The 12,616-nt window shown below is 46.8% G+C and overlaps 1 long non-coding RNA gene across 1 annotated transcript in view; it reads right to left on the reverse strand.

The window, feature by feature from the left end:
* Window positions 1–6,352: 6,352 nt before the first annotated feature.
* Window positions 6,353–12,616, reverse strand: part of LOC131824567 (uncharacterized) — a 48,083-nt gene continuing 41,819 nt past the window's right edge. The window contains exons 2-3 of the long non-coding RNA XR_009350900.1: window positions 7,900–8,019; window positions 6,353–6,495 (exon numbers count right to left, since the gene is read on the reverse strand). This is a non-coding gene — a long non-coding RNA (uncharacterized LOC131824567). The remainder of the gene's footprint in view (window positions 6,496–7,899; window positions 8,020–12,616) is intronic.

Raw genomic sequence — 12,616 nt, forward strand, 5'->3', positions numbered from 1 at the left:
TGAAGAAGTTATAGTTGCAGGATTGGGGGATAATAATGTAGCATCTACCATTCCTGCTACCATGAAGCCTTTTATTCCAGATAGCCCTTGTACTTTTTTCGAACAATGTACCCTGGTCTTTAAGAGCTGGCTCTTGCCCAGATTCACTTCCAAGCAGAAGGCCAGGCTCCCTCTCCTAGCTGCACTTTGAAATGTAAAGTTTTGTTTTGTTGGGGTTTTTTTCACCACTAACCTACATTCAGGGGAGTGGAGCCTAGCTGTTGCTTTTAGAGATGTGCCCTGCATCCTTAATGGCCTTGGCATTCCCACTAGAAATGGTGTCACATTCACAACCCAGATTCAGCCTAAACTTGCAGGCTAATCAGATAGGAAGTATCCCTGTATACACAGCAAGTGGCTCAGTCGAAGCTCCAGAGCCTTCCTTTTCCAGACCTTATGGCCCATAAAGTTACCAATCAAACATCTGCCAATCACCCCACCAGTAACCCCAGGAATGCCACAGTTAAGGAAGTGGCCATGAGATCTTCATAGAAAAGACCTTGCTGAATTATATCTAGAACAGTCAGAAATTCTGGGGTTAAATGTAGCTCTGAGATTATCACTTAACCTCTCTGTGCTTCAGTTGCCTTTTCTGTGAAACAGGGGTACTAACACCTGTCTTGACTTTGGCCAAGAATCAACAGAGACGACAGATGCAAAAGAAAACACCTTGTAAACCAGGGTTTTTTGGGGAGGGTGGAATCTTTTTTTTTTTTTTTTTTAAGATTTTATTTATTTATTTGACAGAGAGATCGCAAGTAGGCAGAAAGGTAGGCAGAGAGAGAGGTGGAGGCAGGCTCCCTGCTGGGCAGAGAGCCCAATGCAAGGCTCAATCCCAGGACCCTGAGATCATGACCTGAGCTGAAGGAAGAGGCTTAACCCACTGAGCCACCCAGGCGCCCCAGGAGGGTGGAATCTTAATTGTCAGAGAATTGTTTCAAAATAAACATGTCAAATCTCCTTTCCCCACTCTCTAGATGTCGAACTCCCCAAATCCAGGGTGGCACCTGGCCATATGTATTCTGAAAAGACCCCTAGAAGATCCTGGTCCACACTGACCCATTGCATGCTGTGTGGGTATGAAAGGTGATTGATAGGATGTGAACTTCATTCCTAACCGATGTCTGGGTGACTCTGGAGGAACTATTCAGGAAATTATGGACTCAAAGTATCTGAAACAGTCATCCATCTTAGCGAAAAGATCCTTGTCCCATGAGCCCAAGGAGGAAGATGGGCCCTCTGTCCAATTGGCAACAAAGCTATATTAGGGCACGTAAAGACAAAGACAATAGAGTCAAGGGTGGTCCCTATTGTGAGATGATGGCAGGGATGCCCCAAACTATACTTAGTTCCCAAAAAACATGTAACTCCCAGGGTTCTCTGAGATTTGTTCTTTTCTTACTACCTTGCCAAAAGTCAATTGAATCAGGCCTTGACATACAAACTCCTAAAACAAAAGCCCATTCACTAAAATTCAGAGGTAAGAACAGGAAGCCAGATGCACCACCTTTTGTTCTTCCATCCTAGTCCCGAGGATGAGAGTCCACCATGCAGACATGTGAATGCAATGGATTAACCACTTCTCAGCTGGTCACAGATGCCAGGATCCCTGCTGGGTTCCCAGGTTGCTCCCCAGCAGAAGCATCAAAAATTGAGTCTTTCTCCTGACTGGGCTCCCTGAACCCTCTTCCTGATGTCAGAGATGCCTGGAATTGAGCAGCCAGCCAATTTCAGCTCAATGATAGAGTTTTATCCCAGACTCTGGAGTCTTGACTGTTGTTCACATTGACTAAAGCATAGCCTACTTATCTTTGTCCATATTTACATATACATTAATCTAACACAAGGCCCTTAACAGCTATCATTCATACCCAGCATGGCATTTAGGCACATTCTTGGACACAGGTCCTTTGAAAACCTGAGTACCATTAATAGTAAACACGCCAATGATACCACACAAGCATGCTTACATGCAAGATATCTTGTATGGTAGTATTTAAAAAATGACCTCAAGTCTTTGATGTTTCTCCCATTAAAAGGTGGAAACTCTATCCCCTCCACTTGAATCTGCACAAACTTATGACTACTTCAACTAGCAGAGAATGGTAGAAGTGATGCTATATGATTACCAAGCAAGGCTGTGCAGCTTCCACTTGGATCTCTCGGAACACTCACTCTGGGAGAAGCCAGATGCCACGTAAGAAGTCTAACGTGATGAGATCATCATGCTAGAGAAAACACATGTAGGCACTCCAGCTGGCAACCCCAGGCGAGCTCCTAGGCAGCCCGCAAGCACCAAATGCAACCGTGTGAGTGAGCCATCTTGGACCTCCAGACTTATCAAGCCTTCAGATGATTCCAGCTCCAGCCAACTTCTGACAGTAACCACGTCAGAAACCCCATGGGAGAGGCACCCAGCTAAACTCTTTCTAGATGCCTGTCCCCACAAAATTGTGAATGAAATTAAGTGATTGTTTTAAGTTTAGGGTAGATTGTTTCACAGCTAAAGTAAGTGACACACCTTCTAATTCCAATGTTTAAAAAATACGGTAATGAATATGAGAGGTAGGCATTTGCTCAGATCACTTGATCTGTCAGCCAGGCACTCTCATACCCTATAGATGGGGATAAAAGTTGGTCAATCTTACCGGAAACAATTTTGGCAACACCCAGAGCTTTAAAACACCCATCCTTTGACCTCTCAATTGCGATTCTAGGAGTCTGCTCTAGTGATTTGATTATAGATATATACAAAGAATTATCTGAATCAGCTGTAAGGATGCTCATTAGTGTTATCTATAATAGCAAAACATTGGGAATAACCTAAATGTTCCCCTGAGAGGGTGGTTAAATAAACTATATTTACACAAGAAAATGCTTTACACTTGTTTTAAAACAAGTTTTTGAAGTATATTTCATGACAAAATATTCACCATCTAACAATTAATAAAAATTTATATTACAAATGGTATTTTCCTTATATAAAAACTACACATATCTGGAAGAGAAAATCTCAAATTTTATATATATATATATACATACACACACACATATATATATATTTAAAGATATTATTTATTTGTTTATTTGTCAGGGAGAGAGCATAAGTGCAGGAGGTGGGGTCAGGGAATGGCAGGCAGGAAGAGAAGCAGGCTCCCTGCTGAGCAAGGAGTCTGATGCAAAACTTGATCTCAGGACCCTGGGATCATGACCTGAGCCAAAAGCAGACACTTAACTAACTGAGCCACCCAGGTGTCCCCCAAAAAACCTCAAATTATAAAACTGATAATGTCTAAATACTAGTCTGGCTTTCTAGGGTTTTTTTTTTCTATATTTTCTACATTTTCTATTTTTTTAAGATTTTAATTATTTATTTGAGAGAGAGAGAAGAAGCAGAGGGAGAGGAAGAAGTAGACCCCCAAAGTCAGATATCTAATTGACTGAGCCACCCAGGCACCTGTATTTTCTACATTTTCTATAATCAACATGCACTACTCTTATAATGAGGGGAGAAAAGATACTTTGAAGAGAAAGTAAAAGAGTGATGCCCAAATTGCCAAGAATGGGATAAGAACCTCTGCACCAAGCACCATCTACTTATAGAGGGCTAACAGGATGGCCAATCCCAGCTATACACAGAACCGAATAGGAAACTGGAGAGCCTGAAACTGAAGCTCAGAAACCAAACGTCCAAGGGAAGCTGGAAAAAGAAATTCCAAGATGGAGAACCATCCAGTCCTTCGTCCAACCAAAGCCCCAAGGGCCCTGGCCATATCACAACAAGTAGACGGTGACATCTCCTACAGTCTGCTACAGGACTATGTGGGAAGACAGCCCCTCATATGTGTCCGTGTGTGGGGGAGGGGAGGAGGAACTTGAGTGGGGTATCCATTCTTGAGCTCCTGGGGCATCTATCCTTCTATCCTTGAGCACTTGCGCCAGCAAAATGCGAACTCTAGCACTGCACTGTCCAATCCGGTAGCTGTTACCTGTGCGAACTATTTAAATTTAGACAGATTTAAATAAATAAAACTCAAAACTCAGTTCTGTCACACTAGCCACATTTCAAGTGGCTAATGGTTATCATATTGGACAGAGCAGGCTAGGACTTTTCCGTCATCATGGAAAGTGCTGCTTCAGGGAATTGCTTAGCTTGGATTCTGAGATTTCTACAGGGAGAGTGACATGTGGTGGAAAGATAGAATGGGAAGTGAACTAGGCCACCTGAAACCCAGCTGTCAGACTTACCAAATGTGAAATCTCAGACTCACTATTAACCTCTCTGAGTCTCAGTTTCCTTATCTATCCAATGGGGAAAATATCTGCCACGTAGCGCCGTGACAAAGAGTAAATGATGCCAAGACCACAAACTGCGAGATGCGAGCCTATACTCAGTCGATGTTCAAACAACTGTGGTTGTTAGAGAGGTGAGGATCCCTGAACCTTTCCAAGAGCATCTCAGAATAACCAAACCAACCAGACCTGCTCGTAAACCAGGAATCTCTGCACTCAGAATCAGGCTAGAAATAAGAGGCCCTTCAGCTTTTTAAAAAAAATTTAAGGCCACCTGTCTCACACCAAATGTAAGCCCAAGACGATGAGCACCAAAGGAAGCAGGGCAGAAGATGCCTGGGAGCTCTGTGGCCATCCTTTCTCCCCACAACAAAGCCTTTTGTCCCCATCCTGCAGATGGGGTTCAGCAAGGTTATCAGTGGTGCAGCCGGGACTCAAACCCAGGTCTCAAAAGGCCCCCACCTCCCCTGTTACCTGTTAACGGCTCTTTCCACAACGGCATTCAGGAGGCCTGCTGAGTCACAGTCTAAACCCTTCCTTGAGCAGGACAAGGCTGTCAGGGGAGATAAGGGGACACTGGATGCCTGGGCTCAGGGTGGCAGGCAGCAGGACTCCTGCTAATCCCATGGAAAGGTGAAGAACTGGGTGCACACCGTCAGGGGGTTAGCCAGAGGACACAAAACACACTCCCAAGCATTACTTAGTGGGGGAAGAAAAAGAGAAATAGAACACACAGCTTGTGCAAATGGAATCGAGTGTCTACTCCAATCAGAATTGAGCACCGACCTCAGGAAGGAGGAATGAGGAATAATTGGCCTTCCAGGGGCAGGCAGCAAGTATAAACACAAGAAACGTTATTCCCGTTCAGCTCGTACATAAAGCACAGTTACGGAGTGAGGGAGCCAATTTCAGCATGACAGGAAGAGGCATAAAAAGGATATGTGGAACCGTAAGCCTCTTCCCCAGGATGGCATAACCACGTTATAACTAGACAAAATGCTCGAATGGGCGCCGCGGCTAATTAACAGTGGCCCCTTTAAAAAGAGAGCTCTGCTTATTTTTATGGACGTGCTGAACATAACTAGCAGGATTTAAAATCCGGCTCCCCTTACTAGTTTATTTTTCCCTATAACTTGAACCAAGTTGTCCCTGGGTTCCAGACTAATGAAATGCTTATTTAGAAGCTGTGGCCATCTGTGGCTGGTGCTGCCGTGTTGGTTCCTGCTCCCTGCCCAAGGGTTGATGAGGTTCGGGGGCATGGGGAATTTCCCTCGATGCCCAGGCCAAGGAAGCTCACTTAGATGGGAAGGGACTCACTGGGAAGAAAGATCAGGCCCCGGCGCTCCTCGAGTTCCTCTTGCTCCATGGGGGCTGGTTCCCAGCTGCAGGGGAAATCCTGACAGCTGGCATGCTGGTGGTCTCACCTGCCGCTGATGTGTGTTGAGCCGCACAGGGAAATAGAAACCTCATGCTGGTGCCCGCCATAGGCAAGGATTCTGCACACTGGTGACCCCAGGGGCCCAGGGTACCCCTCCCTTCTGCCCTCCACCTCACTTTCTCCTTTCCTACAAGGGAGAACACAAGTCTGTGATGCTTATCTTTGCTCCTTCCCTCCATTTACACATGGGATTTTTAAAAATCAGGTGTATTACACTGTTCTCAATATTATCAACACTGGAGCCCACCTGCTACTGCTGCTCCCTTGCATACTTTCCCGAAAACACGCCCCTCCCCCAGCATCTCCTGACCTGGGTCCATCCGTAGTGATGGCAGATATAAACATCTGGCAGAACACTTGCTGCCCCACTTCAGGATGAGCCCCACGGATGGCAGTCTGCTCATTAACACTGTCCTTGCGGCACCAAACCTGCTGCCCCTTCTGCCTCAGCCCCTGCAGCCCACAGGATTTCTTTGTGTCTGCTCACTTTTCTCCCCTCCCAGTTCTAGACTCTCTGAGTGATAACAAACAGAAAACAGCTTCCTTAGTGTGTCTCCATCTCCTGTCTCTGGCCCCCTGCCCTGCTTAGCGTCTCTGGATATCATACCTCCAACTCCATTCCATGAACTTTTGATGTGAACCTACTCCATGCCTGGCATTGTCTGGGCCAACTGTCCTCCCACTTGGCTCCACGAGGGCCTCCACTGTCCATCTTGTCCCCACACCTGAAAAAAATGCTTGACAAGTAATCTTGGGGTAGATGAATGCCTGCATCAGAGGAGACAGCCATGCAAACAACCAATAAAGCACAATGTAATCAGTGCTATAAAACAACAACAAAAACACCTGAGTCCAAAGTCCTTAGGGAATTCAGAAAAGAGGTCAGTTAATTCTGCCTGGGGAGAGATGCATTCTAGGCAGAGGGCACCGGACATTCAAAGGCATGGCAGTGCATGAGTATAAGGAGGCCAGTGAAGTGGTCAGCTCAGTTGACCATGTTCTTGCTCCACAGCAAAGCTATGAAGCCACACAAGGACTGACCATGATATCTCCATGTGGGGGTCAGTGTACACTCTGGTTGAGATTGGCTTGCCTTCATAATAAGCAGAAATGCCAGTCCCTGAGCTCCACACAGTCCATCTTATGGGATAGGCTCTGGGGACACAAGGATGAAGCAGACCAGTCACAGCACTCCAGTAGACTGAGGGAGAAAGATCAACTGGGAAATTACGGTCAAGTAGGATGAGGATGCCTGAGGGCTCTGCCAATTTCGGGCAGCTGAGCCATGCTGGTGCCAACCGCCATGAGCTCTGAGGGGGAAGGAATGGACCTCAATGGAGATGGAGACACATTTAGGGAGTTGACATCTTGAAGGAATATATTTAAGACACTGGTTTGTTTTCAGAAGGGCCAAGAAGGCCAGAGAACAGATGGAAGACATCTAGTTCAGGTCCCACGAACCCCAGAGAATAGCCTCAGATGTTGAGAAGGATCTGGGCCCCCCTAACCCCAATCCAAAACCAGGCACAGAGGGAGACCATGTCTTCTGTGGGAAGGCAGACACTTCTGCTAGGCACCAGGTGACCTCATCTAACTCCTTTTTCCTTTTCCACCCACAATGGTTCTCTCTTTCATTCCTTCTTTCTGATCTTCTCCCTCCTTGGGGGGTAGAGAGGCTGGGGAGAGGGAAAGTAGAGAAAGGGGATAGAAAGCATGTCTGGAGAAAAAATAAAGAGGGACGAATAAACAAGAGGAGGAGAGAGGTGGTGGCATCATGAAGGCCTCTTGCCACTAAGTCAGTGCCACAGCAGGACTTCTCCAAGGGTACAGGAGGGGCCTGGAGACCTCTACTCCAGGGCCTGGCCAGGAGGATCTTCCCAAGGGCCTGCAGAAAGGTCCTGGGGAGGGCTGAGTTCACTGCCCTGGGTTCTAGACCGCAGCCCCACAGGCCTCCCTTCCCATGCCAGGGGTACCAAGGGGTACCCTCCCCACAGGGTACTCTCTACCTCCTCTCTAGCACAGAGAGCCAGCCAGCCCAGAGGGCCTGGTTCACAAAGGCTGCTCTGGATTTCTTCCTTCATCGGGGGGCCCATTCTGCCTGGGATTTCTAGCGAGGCTGCTGCTCTCACCTGACTCTGACGAAGGGCAGGGGAGGATTCCGAGACCCGACAGTTTACAGGCCGTCTTCTGCTTCCTGCAATTCTGCTCTTCAAATTGCTTTGGTTCAAATTCTTTGTGGTTTTTCTGGGCTGCTGGGAGGAGAGCGCATTGATTTTGTTTTGATAAGGTCAGCAGTGATCAGCTCTGACAGTCAAGCAGATAACCTGTCCCCCTCCCCCTCCACTAGATGTGGCTCCACATGCAGAACTAGAGGGAGAGAAACAAAGACAGGGAGGAGCAGGCGGCCTCCTTTGTCTCTGCGCTTCTGAAAACCTCTCTAAACCCCATCAGCAAAAGCAGCCTCCTCTCAGGTTGCAGTCTCAGAGAAGCAGTAAGGGCACACTTGATCTTTTCCATGTGCAGTTTCATTTTCCTTTCCCTCTGTGTGTTCCTGCCCCGCAGCCTACTCTCCTAGACGGTGACTCACTTTCCTCCAAAGAACCAATTAAGTAGCACAGAACTGCAGCAGACTCCTGATGACACTGATTAACGTTCAGAACCCGTAGGATGGTTCAGACTGAGGTGCCTAGGAGGACTTGGAGAGGGTCCCTCTGAGGTTTCACACAGCTGATTGGATCTTGATGAGAAGAGCGCTTGGACCGTTCCCACTTTGCTAAGGTCACTAGAGGGGCGGTCGCTTGGAGCTCCCTCACCAGGAAGAGTTCACAGTTCCCCCAAAGTGGCGGGCATGTTCCCAACCAAGCTTGGCAGCCAAGCGCTGCCTCTCCTTGGAGGCCTCCCAAATATCACATAAAACAGTATCTATGTGCACGTGGGTATATGTCTAGAGAGAAGATCCAGGACTGTCAAATTCTCCAGGAGACCCATGATCCGAGAAAGTTAAGGAATATTGTTCTACAAAATCCTTTCAAGGATCCTTTAGAATATGCCAGGCAGGCTCCCCAAAACACCTCGAAACTGTCAGTGCCATGGCAGCTTCCCTGAGACATCAAAATCCAAAACAATGAGTGATGTCTTTTTTTAAATAATAATAAAATAGAGTCCTATGTTCTCCTACAAATGGACCCTGAGAGTTTGTTCGGAGGGTCTAGCAAGGGAGCACAGCTACTCCTATGCCCTTGAACAAAGAATAGTCCTCCTCCACCAGGGAAGTCCTTCCTCTTTGAACGAGCACACAGCTTCAAGAGGGAGGCATGTGAGGTGGTGAGGGAGGAAGAGGCCACTTGCCTAGCCTAACACATCAACCCAATCAACCCCGGTGGTCACTGGGATGACAGATGTCATAGTCAGATCACCTTGACATTGGAGAGTGATGTCTTTTTTTTTTTTTTTTTAAGATTTTATTTATTTATTTGTCAGAGAGAGAGCGAGCGAGAGTGAGCACAGGCAGACAGAGTGGAAGGCAGAGTCAGAGGGTGAAGCAAGCTCCCTGCAGAGCAAGGATCCCGATGTGGGACTCCATCCCAGGACGCTGGGATCATGACCTGAGCCGAAGGCAGCTGCTTAACCAACTGAGCCACCCAGGCGTCCCGGAGAGTGATGTCTTAAGTGGATCTCGGTGTGTTAATACAATGTCACTGTCCTGATGGTCTGAAGGTGAGCTGAGGACCATCTCCATGACCAATGACTCAACGGACCTGCTGACCTGTGGGAAGGAGTACAAATATGGTACCCACATGACAGGAAACAATGGGCCCCTCTACTGCTGTCAGTCCAATACCAGATTCAGTATTCAGATTCAAGAATATTCAGAATATTCAGATTCAAGTTCCATGGGATTAGAACCAGCTTCAACATGTTCAGAGCCACTAATCAGGATAATGAAAGGTCTGAAATCACAATATCAAACACAATAGAATCACAGCTGGGCACAATGTTGGGTGCTTCGGATACAAGATCTCATTCAGGACTCACAACATCCCTAGAAGTGCCTAAATATCCAGTTTACTGCTGATGAGACTGGGATTCAGGGAGAATGTGTGCATGATCCCAAGACTGGTATATGGAGATTGTTGGATTTGAGCTGATGTCTGTGTAATTCCAAAGCCCATGCTTTAAGAACCATGCCATTAAAGGAGCAAAGTCAGAAGAGAATCCATGGAAACGACGACAGATGATGGGGTAAACTATTGTTGAGAACAAGAGGGAAGGTTACTAGATGGTAGATTTTGGTTTCCTAGTGTTCTGTCATTTCTTTTCCTAGGAGCATTAGGCAGCAAGTCAAGATAGCTGCCATGCTCACAGTCCCATTCCAAGAAAAACCTCCCTGTGGAAGCCTCTGTTGAGAGAAGTCTTAGGCCATTTCCTACATAGAGATAACCATGGGTTGTTCTATGTGATCTTTTTACCACACCTGACTGGACTAGAAGTAGACTCCCAGTTCTGGATAGTCAAATCTAACTGGGGAAAACCCAGTGCTAACTGCTTGCCACTGCAACAAACAAGCCCAAACATGGATGATGGCTCAGACCGGATAGACCTAATTCTTACTTAGGTAAAGTCCTAAATGGATGATGCCAGCTGACAAGCAGTTCTCCTTTGAGTGGTGATATGGGGACCCTGGCTATTTCCATCTCGTGCCTCCTCTGCCTTCAACACATGTCTTCTAAGGTCACCACACTCATCTATATCTAGCCAGCAGAAAGGGAAAGATCATGGAGACTATACTCAATGTTTTTTTTGCCAGGCCTGGAAATGGCACACATCACTTCGGCTCACATTCCTTTTGCAGGAACTCAGTCCCATAGTTACACTTAACTGCCAGGGAGGCTGGGAAATGCAATCGAGGTGTGTGCCCAGGAAGAAAAGAAATAGTGCAGCTGAGTCTTTGTCAGTCTCTGCTAGAAGCAGAGAGAGAGCAATAGCTCAGTGGAGGTAGAGTTCACATGTTATTTCTGGTTCTCTCATATTTTTGCCTCTCATATTTGGCCTATCTCCCTGAGGCCCTCCATAAGGAAACAAGTGTCCTTTTCTAAAACAATAATCCTCCTGAGAACTATATTCCACATGGCAATCCCATATGGCCCAGGGCCCCACTCATACTGAATCATACAGATGGCCATTTTACAAGTTGGTCCCCAAGACTGTAGACGAATAGCCCCCACCTGCAAAATGGTAGCATGTCAGACCTCTCTTCAAAGGCTTTTCTCGAAGCCTCCCAAAGGGAGTGGTCATATCTCCCTGAGTCTTGCTCATTCTCCCTGTTGGCTCCTGTCCATCATCGCTCTGTTGTCACAGCCCCAGAAGCACCATCCACGATCTAATCAAGGTAAGTGATACCCCCTGGAGCTGTGTGCCCTGAATCAGACACCAGGAGAGGTATCCCTGACCCCACAGGACAACAGCTCCAAGCTTTGGCTCTTCCTACGTTAGGACCTCTGACACACAGGATAATCTAACTGTTCTGACTGACTTTAATACAAAGAAACCAAGGCACAGAGAAGTTAAGGGTAATCTCAATAGCACAGAATGAAAGAGATTACATTACATTCCAATCACCCCGTCTCTTTTCAGCTGGCAAAGTGAAACTGACCTTAGTTTCAAAGCCAATTAGGAGGTGTATGTGTATTTGTTTGTGTGTGTGTGTCTGACTGTCTGTCTGACTCTGTCTTAACCTCCTTTGACACAGAGATCAAAGTGTCTGATAAAAATAGAAAAGTTAGAACTGTTACAGTAGAGTCACTTACTGAAAACACTGGTCTTTAGCTAAAAAAAAAAAATTTTTTTTTAAAAAAAAGTCTTATCCGTCACCATGTATTCATTCTGCCATCCATAACTGGTCCGTAACTATTTCCAAGAAGGCTGTATCCTCAGGCCCCAGCATAGTGCCAGACACATGACAGGCATTCCCCAAATACTTGTCTAACAATGAATGAAGCCTAGCTTTTACACAATGTGTTCAAAACTGCCCTTGCTGGAGGGAGAGGAAGTATTATCAGTGCTCTTTTTACCCAAAGGAGAAAATAGACACAAAAGAGTCATGTTACTCAGAGGCTGAGCTAGAATCCAAGCAGCTCTCTCTCACTGACAGCCTCCTAAACCGATGGCATGCTTAGACCCCCCCAGTGAGCCAAAGCCTCCCGGCACTGTCCTAGTGCCCAGCTGCCCCCCAGCACCACCTGCAATCGCCCACATCTTGCTTCTCCTCTCCCAAGTCAGTCCAGGCAATCAGAGCTCTGTGGTCCTCTCACTGCCCACAGTAGCTCCCAGGAACTGGTATGGAGTCCCCAAAGTCTGAGGGCAGGGCGGTTTGGGAGCAGGGATGGGCACAGCTATCTTGGGAATGGCTCCCACCCCCTGCCCAAGATAAACAAACACCCTCAGTGACGTTAGCCTCCAGAAGTGTATCACATCCTCATTTAGAAAATATGTGCTGGGCCTAAAACTCGGGCAATTGACCAGAAATGGCCAACAGGCCCAGGGATCCACACTTCCAGGCTCCAGCCTCATTAGTTTAAAATATCAACTCTGAGACGTCGCCCCTTCCTTTCCAGACTAGTGTGTAACCTGCTCTACCAGAGACAGCAGATTAGGAAAGCCAGAGAGGATTGGCATGTCCATTGCAAGCAGACTCTCTGGGGTCGCCGATCTAGAAGCTGAAAACATTTCTCTTTCATTTATTGTTCAATCTTTATTTAAAGGGAAAGTCCCCAAATGGAATTGAGAATGTTTGGGTTGTTTTAAGGCCATCTTTCCTTTCTGTGACACGGTGAGCCTGCTCTCCAT

The sequence above is a fragment of the Mustela lutreola genome, chromosome 2 (genome assembly GCF_030435805.1).
Source record: "Mustela lutreola isolate mMusLut2 chromosome 2, mMusLut2.pri, whole genome shotgun sequence".
Classification (NCBI taxonomy): Eukaryota; Metazoa; Chordata; class Mammalia; order Carnivora; family Mustelidae; genus Mustela; species Mustela lutreola.